The sequence below is a fragment of the Hetaerina americana genome, unplaced genomic scaffold, assembly GCF_022747635.1.
Source record: "Hetaerina americana unplaced genomic scaffold, ioHetAmer1.1.p SCAF_17, whole genome shotgun sequence".
NCBI lineage: Eukaryota > Metazoa > Arthropoda > Insecta > Odonata > Calopterygidae > Hetaerina > Hetaerina americana.
Genome location: NW_027286730.1, coordinates 9,840,852 through 9,859,592, shown reverse-complemented (window position 1 = coordinate 9,859,592; position 18,741 = coordinate 9,840,852).

Sequence of the window (18,741 nt, the reverse complement as noted above, 5' to 3'; positions counted from 1 at the left end):
GCAGGTTATCCAGGTCAAAATGATTGTTGCATGCAGTGGGCAGGATTTGATAAATCAATACCGTATATGAAAATACGAGGACCTATTATTGAATTATTATTATTTGTTGTTAACAAAGGCAATCATTCCTTCGTATTTCCAGGAGTCATCGTGAAAAGAGTAACCATTATGAGGTAGTGTCAAAGCCAATCAGTCGTTAGGAATGGATTATGTCTATTATTTCTTATCATCCTTAATACTACGAGATCGCACTGCCCAAGAGGACACCAATTTGTTACATATTTTCTCATTCAGGTAATTTAATCTGCTGGCCTCAATATATAATTTATTATTTTTTTCACTGAACAGCCAGTTCATAAATTGATATTTTCATAGGCATGAAGAGTGTAATGCGATGATCATATTAGATTTTATGGTGAAATATTCCGAATGAATAATAACTAACGCTTTGGTCATGGTCAATGGTTAATTTTGGTTGTTTGAGATATGATTTAGTGATGATCGACGTTAGTGTGGTTTCTTTTTCGCCTTATAATGACTGTTTATATAACTCGATTTTGCGTGATTTCAATTATGCGGTAAGTAATAATACTATCACTTCTTGTTAGATATGTTTGCAAATAATTTTCAAAAAATACTTAAGGGGCTGGAGTGCTAGCGTATCAATTGAGGTTATTTGACAATTGCCCCTGTGATCATACATGAGCACTTATTTACTTGGTGTGTTGTTTTCCACTAATATACTGGCCAATCACTGCTAACACGCAAGTGAAGAGGTTTTGTTTGTACGGCATTCGTCACTCGACTACATTATTGTTCTCAGATATGCTTATCCGGAATCATATAACACAGAGGAGAAGTTCATTAATGCATTGGAAATGCTGGGGCCCACGAACTGAAATTTCCGATCCTATCATTGAATGAGCCTTTGATTGCTACAATTGCCACCAATCTCGCCGTATTTTATACCTTCCCATGCGGTAAAAAACACTCGTAGTGCTGATATTTGTGAAATACAGCTCTTGATGGTCTTCGTTCAATGTCCAGCTCTTATATACGATTCTCATCATAACGGGCCCAGCTGTCTCTCCCTCAAAAGTGACCTCGTCGAAAGACAAACGCCGAAAAAAAAGGAGGAGATATGGACGGTTATAAACAAATGACACGACTGAAGGCGTGGAAAATCGTCGGGATCCGGGGCACCAGAGACTTTGTAGTGCCGTTAAGTTTCCCTGCAGTGCAGAGGTGCTTCATGCAGCGCTGCTGATTCGGCGTTTTTTGTCGCAAGTATTGGCGATTTTTCGGCCCTTCTTGGTGGAATTGTATTAATCATTCAGGGATATGGCTTAGTTCAGTGGTTTTTCGGGCATTACACGCTCGGTGCCCGTCCTTTCCCCTTCCCTAGTCCCCCTCCACCGACCTCGCTTCTTTATTGATGACTATCCCCGGAACTCTTCCCCTCATAACTTTCATCGTATCAGTTATGAAAGGGATGGTGCCGTTTGGTGATGGCCTCTCCGTGGACGGCGTATTTGGACGATCAGGGTGTACTCCAGATCCGCAGACCGAGGTGCTCGGAGGTAGTTAGTGAGTGACCTTATTTCTTTCTCATGGAGAACGGGGTTGAAGCAAGCCTAAGTCAAAGAGTCAGCGTTTTGGAACAGTGATTTTTCAAAATTTATCTAAAACGTTTAATTGTTATATTATAGGTAAACATTTTTTAAAATAATAATTAATATATTTACAATGCTATGAGATTAAGGTTCAGCCCAAATTGCCATGTTATCGTTTCTACACAAGCGCAAGAAGCATGGAATCAGCTGGAAAATTATGCCAGAATAAAGCCAAGAGATTTTATGGATGACAAGTTAAACTTTAGGAAACATATTTATTTTTTAATTACAATATACTTACTCAAATGTACTTAATTAAGAGTTTTTACCAGTCGGGGAACTTGTTAAATTCTAAATATATATTTGAAATGAACTCTAGCATTTTGTGGAGGAAAGCTCCTAATTTTTCTTGACTTTGAATTTGATTCATCTATATCTTTAATAAAAATGTTATGATATTAAAATCGCCAAATTTAAGTTAACCTACTGAAGACGTGTAAATTTTACCATAAAATAATCTTACTTCGAAAAATAATTAATTTTTATCTATAATTACATATTCTTCGATTTTTTTACAGATGCAGTCATACATATATGCAACCGCTTATTTATCAAATGGCTTTATTCTTATTCTTAACTTATTATTAGCTTCCTCTAAGAAATTAATAAATTGAATCATAACTGGCTGTGAATATCAATTGCAATAATTTGCTCCTCCACTCACACCGAAGGACAAGCTTGAAACCACTGATAAAATGAATTATAAAAGATACTACCTAAGCGATCGTTTGCCATGGCCATCGAATTCACTTTTTGAAATGGGGTGTGTGAACATGAAAAGCTAGATGTAGAGTTAGCGCAATTAATGTTCCCTTGTATATCGAAGCAGTTTGGGGGAACTATTCGACTTAGAAATTGACCATATTCCTCCTAAATTCAACGTGGCAGATAAATTTCGCAATAACGATGCAATTTGTAACCTGTGAAATAAAAGAAAATAAACGCAGAGTAAAAAAATGAAAATGAATTTTTTTCAGTGGCAAATAGGAATGGATGACTAATATCGTCCAACTTCTATGCCAGAATCAAGCGCAATCCCGTTAGATTCAGTCGAGAAAACGCGTAAAAAAGGTTCAATGTAGTAGAGCTAGCTTTTGTTTTATGGCTTTATTTTTATGCCGAGTTAACAGAGGTAATATAATGCTCAGTCTCCGTACCGAAGAAACTGAAAAAAATCAGGTGCCTAGGTGATTGATTTTTTTTATATATGCAGTCATACATATATGCAACCGCTTATTTCTCAAATGGCTTTCTTCTTATTCTTAACTTATGTGAGTGATGTAATTTTATTAAGGAAACATTCCTAAATTAATCTTTCTAAAGTGGAAATTTAACCTGTAATTTTCCCTTTTTGCAAGATGATGTCAGATATTCTCTAGCTCATGCTTGAAATTTAACCGTGTGGAAAAAACCCACCAAGAATTAAGGATGAAGACAGCTATTCAAATTCCGAACTTAATGTACAGTATTTTGAAAAAGTATGGATTTTATCGAATTGCAGTATTTATACATTTTTAGCTTTTTTAAAAATTCACGATGAAATTAGATTCGATTTTGATTTTTAATTACGTTATTGCTTTAAAACTTGCACCGAGCAGAGTCATCTGGGATTGACGTGGAAAAAAGATGTGGTCGTACAATAGTAGGCTATTAACTCAACTTTTTACCTTTATACCATGCGTAATTGGATATCTTTTCCTTTTTTCACCTATAAGTATTATTTTTATAGCTTCTATACGGTTGCCGTTATTATTTGGATTGTATTTGGAAGAGTGCTGCTGAAGCCTTGGACTTTCTTCGATGTATTGGGTCAATCAAAAGAACGAGGGAAATATATGGATTGTGAAATATTGAAAGACATAAAGTTTCAGAATGGGTAAGAGCCGTAAAATTTGGACAGTTGGTGGCAGGTGTGTGGCTTTGAGGAAAGGAAATTGAATTAATAAAATACAATATGTGAGGAAGGTAAGAGCGTTTCAAGAGAATAAAGGGTAAAATTAGTCGGAGATAATGAAAAAATGAAATAATAAAAAGGGTATTCCGAAAAACTTATGGATGTGTGAAGGAAATTCATACAACAATACCCTAAAGAGGTCATCGTGAATGATAAAAAGAAAAGGAGCCCATATCCAGAGCTGAATTTGACGTCATAGTGACTTATGATAAAAAAGGCACAAGAAATGGATAGAAATGACCAAAGAAAAAATCAAAAATCAAAAAATAATAATGACTTTGACAGAGCTCTCTTGGCTACCCAAAACGAGATATGACAATCGGCTTTCAGAAGGGCATGACCATTTGCATATCAAGAAAAGGGAAAAAGTGAAATAGTTTCCAACGATTAACCTGACGACCCAAGCATTGAAGATTATGTCAAGAATAATCTACGAGAGAATTGTGGAGAAAGAGAGCGGCTGAAAGAAAAGATCAAATTGGATTTAAAAAACAAAGATACAAGATAAACTCTTCTTCCTATCTCAGATTTATCGAAGAGAGGAGAGTACAAAAGACCATTGGGTCTACCTTAGCTTAGCAAATCTGTAGAACCCTCTTGAAAACGATGACTTGAATATGACGTATCCAGAAGAAAATGCAATGAACTAAAAATAGAGAAGATTGATACACTATCTATTTGAGCAACGGATGGTATAGATCGAGTGCTTTGGACAAAAGCTCAAATAAATTCAGAACCATGACATGGATGTTCATTATCATCCCCGATCTTTCACGTACACATAGAAATGACAATGAATGAGATACAAGAAATGAGAAAAGCCTACAGGCGGATACACGTAGGAAAAGATGCGGACGACATAGATATATTTGTGGAGTAGAACGACGTGGTTTCTAGCAAGTGTGTAGAAAAATATGATAAAAAAAACCTTGAAAAGGGAAAAAATGTAGTTCTAAGATAAAATTCTTCATAAAGAAGAAAGATATGTTTCCAATAAAACTTGGGAAGGGTGCATTTTAACAAGGAAATATATTTGGCTACTTTTGTAGCAAAATACTCAGCGGTAAAGTAAATACAGAGGGAAGGGCATCGGAAGGAATAGAGAAAGCGAAGAAGGCTTACTGCGAAAATAAGACACTAATAAACAATACCACCATGGGCATAAGGAGTTGTTGATGACGACCAATATAGGGAGTTTTTATGTTTGTCGGACAAGGGAGCTGCAGGGAAAAGATGATTAAAAAGAATTGATTTTTGATGCTCTCGGAGAGTGATCAAATGAATAGAGTACCAAATAAAGAAGTATGTCCATGAAGAAATAATCAGAGGAAGAAAAGCGAAGAAGAGGGAAGTGCTTCCTTCGGCTCAAGGGTTTACTGAAGTCTAAAATTTTATGGTTGCTTCAATTAGAGAGCATTTCAGAGATATATTACGAGAAGGTGATTAAAGGTAAGTACCAGCAAAAGGAACTATGAAGAAATAAAGAGATAAAAATGAAACAAGATACCCCAGGGGATTGCTGAAACACAGTTTTCAGGCTGAAATCTCATAGTAATTCCAAGGAAATTGATAGCCGAAATGGCATTCAATACTGCCAAACATTAAAGATTCTTGTTTCGTTTTCTATCACTTGAGGTAGGTTTAGGATGGAGACGCACTTATTACTTTTCATAGCCTCGGGTAGTAAGGTACCAACTGGCAGCCATCAATACAATAAACCCCTCCTCAATGACGCAATTCAATTGTACTTCCCTTCATTCCCTCCAACATGCCTGACTTTGTCCTCTCCCTACCTTGTCCTTGTCTAGTATTCTCTCCACTATCCAAGTCTTTCGGACATTTCATCCCCGAACGAAATGATGTACACCCACATTTCCTGTTTCCTTTGAGTTTCTGAGTCTATTATACAATTGTTATCTTTAACGTCAGTGGGACGAATCCGCCTCATCCGCTATGCTCTTTCTCCGTCGACATGGGAAATAGCACAAGGCCCTCTATCTTTACATTCATAAAGCCAATATCAGATATATAATTTTCCATATTGGTGGCTGTATGCAGAAATTATTATGATTTACAAAAACTACCTGCAATCGGGGCGCGTAATCGATGGTGATTGATGCATGAACATCTACATACAATATGAAAAATTTGCTTTCTAAAATATTTGATGGCTCAAATTAGGCATCGCCTTCTTGGGTTTGATTAAGACGGGCGCAGTGTGAGAGACATATGTGCCGGTGAAGAAGAGGGGGAAGTTATGTAAAAGTGGGTCGTGATTGGGTATCCTCTGGAGGAATACTTTTGTTATGTGGGAGAAAGAGCTGTTGATGCATACAGCCGTTGCAAAGACAGTCATTTCGATGCGGTAATTACGTGTTTTCGTCTGAATGAGTACTGGACGAGTAGTATGGGTTTTTTAATGGAAAAGGAAGATGGCTAGATAATTACTAAGGTTTCTCTTTCTCTCTCTCTTTATCTCTCTCTCTCTCTCTTTATCTCTCTCTCTCTCTTTATCTCTCTTTCTCTCTCAATGATATCTCCATGTGATACGTGGTTGAAAATTATATCCTTTGTTTACCTCTGGGTAATGATTGTTTATATAGATTAAAGTCTCCAATTTTCGTCCTCCTTTCATGGTGAGCAATGGGGATGTAAAAATATTATTATAAATACGTGATCTTTCTTCTAACAGAGAAAGAGGCCCAAGACTTAGAAGATTAAAAGAGTAAAATAAGGAATCCCACCCCGCGTTACAATGAAGGATCATTTCTAAATATACCCATTCGAAAGCTGCAGGGTAAAATTAATTAGGTGCTTTCAATGAAATTTTGTGTGCCGATGGCATTCGTTTCCCTTGTATTCGGGAAGGCCAACTTATAGACAGTATTCGGTATGCATGGTATATGTATTAGTATAAGGAAATAAACTGGAAATTGAATATGCTCTGACTAATAAACATGCTTGAGCCTCAGAAATGTAAATTGTTTTAATTAGATTTTAATTAAATAGGGGAAATAAAATACTACCTAAAAAAATCCGAACATATCGTTTTTAATGACCTTTGCCATTATGGAAATGATGGCGAGTCGAACACGCAGCTGACTGCTTGTTTTCTGCGGAGGTGCTCCAGCGATATTTCGCTCGATTATGGAAAGAAGATGGGAAAGATTGCTTGGGGTTAGTAAATACTAAAGTTGTAATATATGTCGTTTTGTCGAGAGAAACATTTTATGAAGATGAAATGAGGATTATTGGATTTATCCTGCAAAATATTTCACTGAAACTGCTCTAAAGTTTTGAAGTCCTAAAAAGATGTACAAATTAAATTTTGATATTTTTAAAATTAACATATCTGAAAAAGTATTAGATGAAATACTTTCTGCAGTCAGACTTGTAATTTTTTAGTCGCTTATTAAAAAACTACTGGATTTTGTAAATTTTGTAAAAAGATTTTTTAACTCACTGTTCAATTTTAAACCATTATTTAAATTGAGATAGCTCTCAACGGAAATAAACCTGTCTAATTCCATTGAAGTAACCTTCGAGTAAGTTGTGAGTTTTGATTCTTTTGGAGCCATATGATTTGTTTGTACACTCTGCCATTTCTCAAGGTAGAGGTCCCTGTACTTATAATAATATAATCCAAATCTCTGGTTTATGCCCTCATTTTTTTGACACCATATTTATTGATTACTTAGAGTGTAAAAATAGTTTTTACTTGAGCAAATAACTGACACTCAACACTATAAAGAGTCACATTCACAAGATATAGAACACAGGTTGTGAAAAACCAATGTATGGAAAAAGCTACTGGAGAAATACATCATGTCATAATTTTAATTAAGTTTTTTTGCGGATTTAGATTAATATATTAGTATAGAAACCTTTGTACTCGATTCATATTGCTGTGAATAAAGCGTGCTTTGCTGGGAAGGTTGTTTTTGGCCAACCAAGTTAAATGCAATTCATTAAGAACGATCGAATGTATTAAGTGCCACTGATTGGCTATTGATATGGAATGGAGAAATTAATCCATCTTAAAAAAATTCGAAATTAAGAAATTTATTTTAGGTTTTTTCGATCGATTTAGGAAAAATAAAAAATGGATGTTTAGAGGGAAAAGTTGATGCTATAGCCCGCTGGTTTCTTCCTTGAGAGATAGTATCGGGTCTAAATCCGAGTAAAACCTCTCGCAAGCTAAAGCCAACCAGCCTCACCTAAGGTGTGATTATTCTAGTTACCATAGGTATCTAGGAAACCACAGGAATAGGGCCTAATCCCCTGCCTGAATTAGTAAATGTCACTGGGTGAGAGACTCATCCCAGTACGAGGTGAGATTTATCGTCTCTGGTAAACTAACCTTCGAGTTGACAACTCTGCTAAAGTGGGCTTTAACCGAAGGTAAAGGGTGCATATGAAGTTTGTCCGAAGGCATTCTAGAATAAAAACTATCCAAATCTGTGAAAGCTGAATAAGCGAAAGAGAGACGTTATTCTAGAGGGAGTGATTCCGTCGTCGGAGAATGATTCCTAGAACTGGGTCATTGAGAACATTGAGAGGACCGAAAGCATTGAGCTAGCCGAATAACACCGGGAGAGAAATCCTAAAAAAAATGAAGATGACTATCTGCAAAGCTTTGACCGTCCGATGAGATCTGTGTAGCTCCTCACCGTGAAAATTTCGGGGTCGGGACGAGACTGATCCCATCTGTTGAGTGAAATCGCGTACATAGATGCGCACACTCGGGGGGACGTCGGGAGCAGTGGCGTGAGACAGGTAGGAGCGGGGAGGTGGAGAGGAAGAGTGAGAGGCAAGTGAGGCAAGGACCGGATTTTCAGGAGTCCTTGGAGGAGGGGAAGGAGGAAGTGGAGTAGTGCGCAGGAGGGAAAGGGATGTAGTTGAACTGGAGGAAAGCGGGGAGGGTGGGGCCTAAAGGTTGAGAGGATCGATTGGGGGGACGGAGGGTGGGGGAAGGCGATGGAATGGACCCTAAAATAAGGAACGACGCGGGGGTACGGCTTGAGAGGGGGTGTCGCGGGGGACGAGGGAAGGAAGGAAGAGGAGGGAAGAGACTGGGACCTAAAGAAGGCCGACTTGCCTCCGAGCCAGAATTTGCCCTTCGAATGTAATTTTCGCCGCGAAAATGGAAAAAAGGAAACTCGGGGGCTCTTATTTCTGTTCTCCCTTTCCCTAAACCTTTTTCCGCCCGCCTACGTTGCTTCTACTCCGATGGAAAGAGAGACAGAAAGAGAGGAGGAGATAGAGAGAGAGGGGGAGAGAACAAAAAAGGAAGAGGGAACATCTCCAGCCATCTCGACCAATCTCATCATGATCGCCGGCCCACACTCCACCAACCCTCCCTCCTCCCACCGCACCGCTTTCCTGCACTTTCCTCTCTCATAAAACCCACGAAAACCTTTCTCTCCACGTCCTATTCCTTTTTCTCTACTTTTTTGTTCTCCAAGCCCCCCTCCTCCCTCCAGCCCACTATCCCCGTCTCGGCTTTATTATGGATCGTTCCGCGGCGTGATTGATGGCAGTTGGGGTTCGAATTAGTGACTATGATATCTCGCATCCGCCTCCTTTTCCCGGGGATCTCGCCCGAGACATACGAGGTGAGAGAACCAAGTTTCCCGCTTACCTTCGGGAATAAAAATGCGTCGTAGTTTTCCTAAGCAGGTGGTGTGATCCCTATTAAATGGGCCTGAGATACGCTCAATAAGATACAAACTTTTATTTCGCGATCCTGGCTGAATAGCTCCAGGTCTCTTGTGTAACATAAAACCACAAAAGGCTTACATGAGTAGAACGACAGTATATTTTTAGGGAATGGAATGGGTGTCGCCCATCGGTTCTGCAGGCCTGACTGGAACCAATCAACAGCCAGGATAAACCAGGGGGACAAGCGAACGCTGCCGTGCTGGTACACCGGAGAAAGCATGAATAGGCTCATTTTTAATCCTCTTCAAAGTGGCAGTGATCATACGCACGTTTAACAAAGGACCTCAAGTCCTGAAAAGGTACGTGGTAGAGTATCTTAGGACTGCTGTCCTAAGAAGAGGACGAGAAGGAAATCTATGAGAACGGCCCGCGTTTAAATATGTTAGGTTGGTTGTGTTGTGATTGCGATTTGTTCAAAAATGACCGAGTTTTTATTACGGATGTCGATTACTTGATTTATCCTACATATTTTGGCACCATTGACTGATTTTAGTGATACAGTTTTGGGCTTGAATTATTTCCTCGGTGCAGAAATTAAAATTCCGTAATTTATGCATGTGAATTTAATGTAACTCAGCCATTAATATTCGATTATTCTGTACCGGGGAGATTTTCTAGAGTGTTGTGCAAAATTTATGAAAACCAAAAAGCAGACGTTTAAAATTTGCAATCTGGAACCAGGTGGAAAAGTAACTAGTCATCTCTTTAGTTAGGCAGGGACTCTTCTCTTCCTCCTTCGCAGTATCTTCTTCATCTGTCGTGTCTACAGCGGTGGAGTTGTCATGTCCAGACAATCGTATTATTTGCACAACGAAAATGTGATTTTATACAATGATTGAAATAGTACTAAAGATCTGTTGACAAGGACCAAATTTTCATGAATTTATTCAATAGATATGTAGCGTTGCCGGATGTGTATGAAGTTCTCTTCCGATATATAACAGGAGGTAAAGTAACAGTAGATCGATAGAAAGTTGAGGAAGGGAATCCGAATAAAAAAATATTTAGACAGTTGTTCGTTGAAGCAATTTCGGAGTGATCATAGAAAGTGGTGTTTATGGGATTTAATGCAACATGTACGAATCTGCTCCACTCACCGGTGGCAAAAGATTTCCATCCAAAAATTAAATTAATAACTTTGAATAGCTTGCTATTCAAAGTTATTAATTTATTGCTATTATGAGAACACTTGCCATCAACTAGGTCGCGAGCGGAAAGGATTAATTATTTTTATTTCTAGTTTAATTCGCCGCGGACGAGAGCTAAGAATTAATTTTTATCTTTTTTCAAGCGGTGAACTGCTTTTGTTATTTTTTCGCAAGAGATGGAACTGCATAGATAAAATACTTACGAGTATTTACTTAATCCTATTAAATGATTTTCATAAGGTGGGCTCATCGAAAACGTCTCAATCTCCGTTTCCACTGACCTTTGAAATAATCCCACGCTGGAAATTTTCCAATAATAATCAAATATCGTTAGCACTCGTGATTTCTATTTTTCAAGAGTTAATTAACATAAAAACCTAGTAAAATATTCTTGTGGTACAGATAAAACCATTTTATTATACAAATGTTTTTTCAGAGGTCCTTCATTCTCAGTCAATTGAAAAGAGGTGAGTGGTTTGTAAATGAATGCATAATATTACTTCATGAAAATATTTCATTTAAAAGCACTTCCTGAAATTTTATTGCTGAAATCACATTTGGTGTAGGGTATGGTAGTCGATGAAGAGTGATGATGCATTTTTATATACGCATAATTTATATGCACTCTCCAAAACAACCAAAGGTTGTTCTCAATACAATCAATTTTTATCACCAATACTCAATGTAAGAGTATTGAATTAGCTGTGTGTCTCATATAAATAAATCCCCAGTGCACTCATATTTCAAAAGACCAAAAATAACTAGCGTAGGAAAACAAAGAGTAAAGAAATTCTATAGGAATATAACCGGCATGCATTCAAAAACTAGCCATGCATTAGCGATAATTAAAAATACTATAGGGTTCAGTGGCGTCCGATTATTTTACTTCGGGTGGCTCTAGCACAACAGTATAATAAGCATCCCCAATTAAATGGTCGATATATTATTTGGAAAATTCTAATAAAAAACTATAAAACTTGTGAGAGATGTTCGATAAGTATCATAAATTTTTATCCGCATAACTTATTATGCTAAAATTTAATTTTATGATATATTTTTAGGTAAATATAAAATGCATGTGTGGTATACGTTTCATTACTTGAATCCAGGACTACTTCAGCGGCAGCCTAATTTATTATTACTCATTTCTGAACAGCCCTCGTGTCTCGAAATTTCAGTTGTGCATTGCACCAGATGGGAGGTTAAAGGAACGATTTTTATGGATCATGTGTCACACTGAGCGTCCCATTCCTTAATCTGCCGCCACCAAAGTGATATTACTTTATCGTGAGTTGCTGATGGACCTCAAAATACGCTTTGACATTACCGCGTGTGGTTCTACCTAGAACGCGTCAAACATCTTGCTTGATAAACCACACGCCCTAATGAAGGATTCGGTCCCGGTGTCACAGACTTCTCTCATAAAGGACATTACGCGAGCTACGTTCCAAAATCTCATTTTATTACGACCACCACATTGCGTGAGCACAGTAGGCCACAGTGGGCTCTCTTATCCCTCGAAATTATTTCCCATTCTTTTCCCCGTTTTCAATCCAAATGGTTACCACATTTCCTCCGTTGCCCCTCGTTTTTGTGTCATTAACTGCCTTCTCTTGGATCTTTATTTTGATGCCCACTCATGAAGGAAATGCAATAAGGTATCTTAATGTAATGACTGAGGTCACGCTCATAAAAGACCCGGTAATGACCAATCCAATTTTTGCACCCGATGTAATGCATCAACCCGTACCCGCGGGAATTTCTCAGTAAACTAATGTAGAAAGAACGAATCAGTACTCAAATTTCAGTACAAAACAAAACTATAGCGTACTGGTGCATTTCGTTGGGTACCTTTGGTGCCTACAAATTACCAACCAGAACTAGAAGTAATTGGCGCCCTAATAACGGCATAAAAATTCTACATAAAGTCCTGTTGAAAACGGTTTCGTGTCACATTATTCCTTCTTTCTTCTCTTTTTTTCTGAAAAAAGTGGATAATCTGCAAATCTCGTCGTGCACAAATTATTTGGTGTTAGAAAGCTCGCACTCCGGTACCGAATCGAGCAGAAGCAAAAATAGTCCTTACATAAGACCATAAATTCCACTTTTCTCGTTTCTTAATGAGCATCCGGTCTGGTTGGAAAAATTAGAGTTTTGCTCAGTTCTGAATACGCAGCAACTTTTAGATCGAGAGACATTCTAATCAGAGTTTTAATGATGAAATATTTATCATGTCTGTTCGAATTTATTTAAATTAATCATTTTCCCAATTAGCACAATTTAATTCGTTTTATCTCATCAGCTTCTTCTCATTAACTGCAACTGAATTTCATCAAGCTGAATATGTGATGGTTGAGTAAATAAAAAGAAGAACCAAAGATTAGTTTAAAGTCTCATAACGAAATATTGCAGGCAATATTTATTCATTTGATAATATATTCTATTTCTTACATATGCATCATGGCGAGTGATCACTTCGTGATTAAAATGAAATTACATTAAAAATACATTAAAAATTGTAATAAGATTCATTATTCGAAAAATACCCCATAGTAAAATTCTAAATATGTAAACAAACAATGATTCGGGTTCATAAATATAACTTACTCCATTTGAAATTTTTAGCGTGACATAATAAAGATGTCTTACCAACGCTGATATTGTTTTCAATTGAATTTGATCCTAAAAGCAGAAAAAATATTAAAAGGATGGTGTAGTGAAAATTTTTACCCATCAATAGTACTTCGTTGTAGTTTTATATCTTTGTGTATTACTCAAATTACCATACTCTTATATGGAGTTAAAAGGACCAAAGCAAGAACTAACAGGCTTAAATTAACGGCTATCACATCCTGACTCAGCAAAACCGTTCATCAGTATCAATTAATAAATATGTAAATTAAATGTACGCTCACATGCTTTATGAACTAGAGGTTACAAGTAATAACTAGGTTACAAGTAAAATTACGAACAAAGAAATACAATCAAAAAGATAGGCAGCAAAAATAAATTCCGCATTGACAGGCGAAATGACATCAGTGAAAATGATATTGCTACATGTTTACTATACTTTTTGAAGTTCTACTACGCCTATTACCTTGGGATAAAAGGAATATCGTATATTTCATTGATTAATATGGAGCAAGATATAGATTGAAAATAGAACAGGCCGTGTATATTTTATGTTCATCTGGAAATAACGTATTCGAAGTTAAATTTATTTTAAGAAAAGTGCCTAATCCAAACTTTTGACTGTTTAAAGATCGTTTTAGCATGTCAGTCCATTGACATCTTGATGGATCTTGATGATGATAGAAATGCCATGTAAGATAAAATGTAACCGTGTGTTATTTATTCTTTGTTGCTCAAAGTAAAATACATGGTTACACCCCTTAAAAAACACCCTTTTAAGCGAATATCCTTTTGAACGTCTAAAAAGATTCACCATCCATGGGCTTTATTCTTTCATTCTTTATAAGTTTCATTTAAAAAATATTACAACCCTGTTTCTGGTTAATCTTTAAAGGTGAGAGGCAAGTTGCAGATAGAAAGGTCTGATTCGGAAATTCGGTTTGTCGTGTTGAGGGGAACGAGGCCATTGAAGGAACGGAGTTAACGCGAATTTCAGAATATATACGCAGCTTTAGAATAAAAAAATAACTCATAAACCCTTGCTAAATCTTAAGAGGAGGCCTTGATGCTTATCATGGAAATACTGTTAAGGTATTTCCTCCATTAAAAAAATATTCTCTGCTAACGGCGTCAACAGTCAATTTTAGTAATAAAACGCATCCGTGCTGTACACCTATCGACTTAGAAATTTGTGGGTATACATGAATGCATATCCGTATATACCCTCAAATTTCCATTCGCAAGCACGTTCACTCCCTAAAAGTTATGCCGAAGTTGTATTCTGGTTTAATTATTTATTTTACACATCCGTCTGATTTCAAATAAACTCAATTTCTTATTATGGTGTTTTACTTTGAAAGAGACAGACCTAAGGCAGCAGGTGTTGCTATACCATCACTTACCGACGTTGACTAATACGAAATCCCTCGTCGTGAAAAAATGTCAGTGAAAACACGCAGATGGTTCTTTATTTAAACAAGCAAATTCCACATGGCGATACCACTGGTCGTTAATTGTTTAAAATATATATTCCGGTATTAATCTTCCGCCGTTGAATCTGCGGGCTCATTTCCCTTGAGGGTCCAGGTAAAATGTAAACGGAAAGATAAATTGTTCGGGAAGGAAACGAGGGAGGGTGGCAGTATTCCTCCTTTGGGACAGCGCGACGAGCGATGAATCACTACCGAGGTAATTTTTTTCCTTTTGGCTAACCAAACAGGCGTGTATTCCTGCAAAATTTTTCGACCACTGGATCTTTTTGAATAATACGCGTACCGGAGCAACGCACACTTCATTGTAAGGCTGTTGAATCAAAAAAAGAGTAGACCGAGGGGAGTATTTCTTAAAGGAAATATGGAGCGTGGAAACAGGCTTGAAACTTTCCAAGGGCCCAAAACGTGACCAAGACTTTTTCTATGCACTTGGCCAAAGAATGTTTGTTTTCCCGCCTTTAATGGAATTTAATGCTCTTTGAGGGTGGAGGTCAGTTAGTGATAGCGTAGAGCGTTCTCAAGGAACAAAATCTTTTAAAAGGCTGTGAAACATCTGGGGAAGGAAGAGGATTAATGACTAAGTTCGGTTTACTATTCTTTTCCACGAGATTAAGCTCAACGTGCCCACCGGTCATTGCCATCGTCACGGTCATTGCCTACTTTTTACGCTTTATACTCGACGAGCTCGAGAAAATTCCATTATCGGTAATCCTATAAGTAGCGGAACACAATTATGCGCTGATGTACGGGCAAAAGATAGGGCCCGGGGGATTTGGCAGCTGGGGAAATGGGTGAGTATAAAAGGATTCGATAGAAAATGAGGTTGAAGAAACGAGGTGTATCCGTGAAAATTGTGAAACATTGTACCGCAAATCGGTAATTTTATTTGAATTACTAATCTCTTAAGAGTGAGTGATCCTATGGACTTTGCTTACCGAAAGGAATTCTACAAAAGGTTCACCGACAACCTAATGGAAGAAATCGAGGAGATGTGGTTTATTTGAGAGGCATATACGAGATTAACGATGCCTCTGAATATATTTACGATACCTCTCTCTTTTCGACTTTATTAAGGCTATAATGAGCTCTGTTATGCTACCTTTTGGTTTCACTAAGTAATTTTGTAACTACTGAGGGAGTTATGCACTTGTTGTGGAAAAAGTGGTTAAGGGATGGTTAAATATCATGGCGGTCCACAGTTTATCAAAGGAAAAAGTTCCGTGCCTTCTCAATGGAGTTGTTTACAAGTCACTTTGTCGATATAGATGTCCTAATGCAAATCATCATACTCTTCTACATCTACACCATACTCCGCCGCAAGGACGTGTGGCGGGAGGTGATAAGGCATACAAGCACAAACATGAATGCACAAAAATATATGGGCAAGAATATGTATGTGGTCATGTACGTACACAAAAACTGCTCACACGCAAACAAAAATGCCTATGTCAATTATTCATTAATTATGTTTGACTGCAAAAATACATTTTGTTTTTTAATTAATACGTAGAGCATTTAATATTGTTATCGTACGAGACAGTGAGCTAAGCGAGAGGAGAAAATAAGTAATTGCACCTCTCGGTTTATCGCTCTTATTTTATCAGCGTTTAAATATACCAGTATAATTTTGGGTCATAATAACTCCTTCGGCATCACAAGCAAACCCGGGTTACTCACTATTTCTTTTATTCCTATTACTGAGCAACCTTAATCGAGTGTACTCTTTGCGAAAAAAATTACGTCAATGACATTATTTTATCATCGCGTCCTTCTAATATGATGTGTTTTCCTCTTTATTATCGTGGAAAGGCTATACTACAACTCTCGTGCCAACGCAGTCCTCCTGAACGCAATAAGGAATTAATGCTGTGAATATTAGCAAAACCGCACCCGGAGGGGTAAGCATTGGAGAACTGTCATACGAATGAAGTTCACTAATTCCTGGAAGATAAAAATAAAGTGAAATGGGAGGGAACGTTCCCTTTCGTTTAAACTGACATTATTGGGGAAAAAGTACACGAAGAAAATATTTTTATACTTATGGTGGTGTTTAGACGAGCGCATATTTGATACTGCTTCGAAGGAATAGTAATAAGAATAAAAAGAAGGTGAATGGCAGCTGTGAATGAAGGCAGCTGCAAAATATGAAGGTGGGAATTCGTCACACATATTTATACAAAAGACTACACTTTTGTTCCTATTTTTTGGTATTTCTACGGTTGTTATTTTTAATTTTAATAATTTTAACTATTTATTTAAGATTATCCGTAATAATCGTCCACAGCTGACGAAATTACACTAAGCCTTTATATATAACCGCATATATATAACCGCAATCGTATGTCCACTTGAATTTTATTTTTTTCAATTCAAATTCATAATTGCGAAAGAGGCTTAAGCTTATTTTAAGTGAATTGACCGGTTAAGACAGGTTTTTGGATTGACAAACCTACCAAATAAATATTTTGTGACTCCTAGCAAAACACAATCCAGCAACCTTCTCTGCATCAGGTCCCTCTTCATCTCTGAGTACTTCCGTCCTCCCTTCATCCCGTCCAGTATCCCTATCCTGCTCCTGCCCTTTCCTTGTTTGCCTAACATCCTTCCCTCTAATACAGTCTTAAACATCCCACTGCCGGTCAATATACTCTTCATCCATTTTTCCTGCAACCTTAGGGCTTCTCCCAACATACCCCTCTCTTCGCTCACCACACCAAGTACTTCCTCATTTTTTTTCTTTCGGTCTATTTCACCTTCTCCATTCTTATCCACACCCACATTTCAAAAGCCTCCAATCTACGTCTATCCTCCTGCTTCAATGACCACGTTTCCGCGCCGTACATAGCTACGCTCCATATCAAAGTTTTTACGAGTCTTTTCTTAACATAGTTGCTCAACGTCCCTGTCATCAACTCCCTCCTCCTTGTGAAAACCTCTTTGCCTAGCTCAATTCTTCTTCTTACGAGTCTACTGCTTTGACCGTGATGGTCCAAAACACCTCCGAGATACGGAGAACATTAGGCGTAAAAAGCATATACACGGAAAATACAAACGATGCATTTCGTGTTATATTTTAGACGAGTACTTATTATGCAGTGTAATTATGTTACATTTCAGTGAAAGAATTTAATTGTTAAAATTTAAATCTAAGTGATATCATAAAAGAACAGAACAAGTACTTTCTGGTCCATGTACTTTAAAATTGAAATTAATGTATTTTTTCAACTAATACAATAAAAATGAATTAGAAAAGAGGAAACTTAGGATGCAGGAATGTCAAAAGATTTTCATCCTAGTTTGATTACTGCTCGTATTTAATACATTACTAGATACTATTTACCATGATTTGTCATTCATATTTTGAATGATAAAGGTCAAAACTACACTTAAATGACACGCATATAAAACCAAAGCAACTGTGCCATGCCATATTGATGCGTGGATTTCATATTGCGTGATGTATACCGACATGATATTTAGAATTCCGCCTCTTGTCATGGAGTTGAAGATTTTACGTATATTTGACTCGTCATAGGTGTTCCTAAACTTGGGTTGGGATCTCTTTAGGTGTAACATAAATGTTTTAATGAGAAAACGTATCTTATTTATGTAAAATTGATTTTCAAATGTTTATCATCCTACTCTTTATATGGTGGCATAGGTTGATATTAAGAAATGGAGATAACTACAGGTCTGTGAGGAATGAATGCTACTCAGTCAATCGTAAATATTGCACAAAAATAGTCTAAATAACTTCCACATTGTGAAGCTGACGGGTTTTTGATTATCGGATACCGACAGGAAAGATTGTAAGAGAAGTTTGTAAACTCTATGGTTGTAATTGAGTGTATCAGATAACCCATCCAGTATTTTAGCAAGTGTCCCAAATCGAATATTGAATGCACGAGAGAGGTGAGGCATGGTGAACAGCAAGTTGATCGACTATGAGGAAAACTTTCATGAACAGGATTTTTTACGGCGGTAAATATGCAAGAGCTTCATCACGGAAACCTTTTGAAACCTTCGAGAAACTTTATGCGATCCTGGAAAAAAATGAATACCTGGATTACATGCCACAACTTTTAAAAACAGCGTTTTAAAACCAAATTTCCTTGATACAC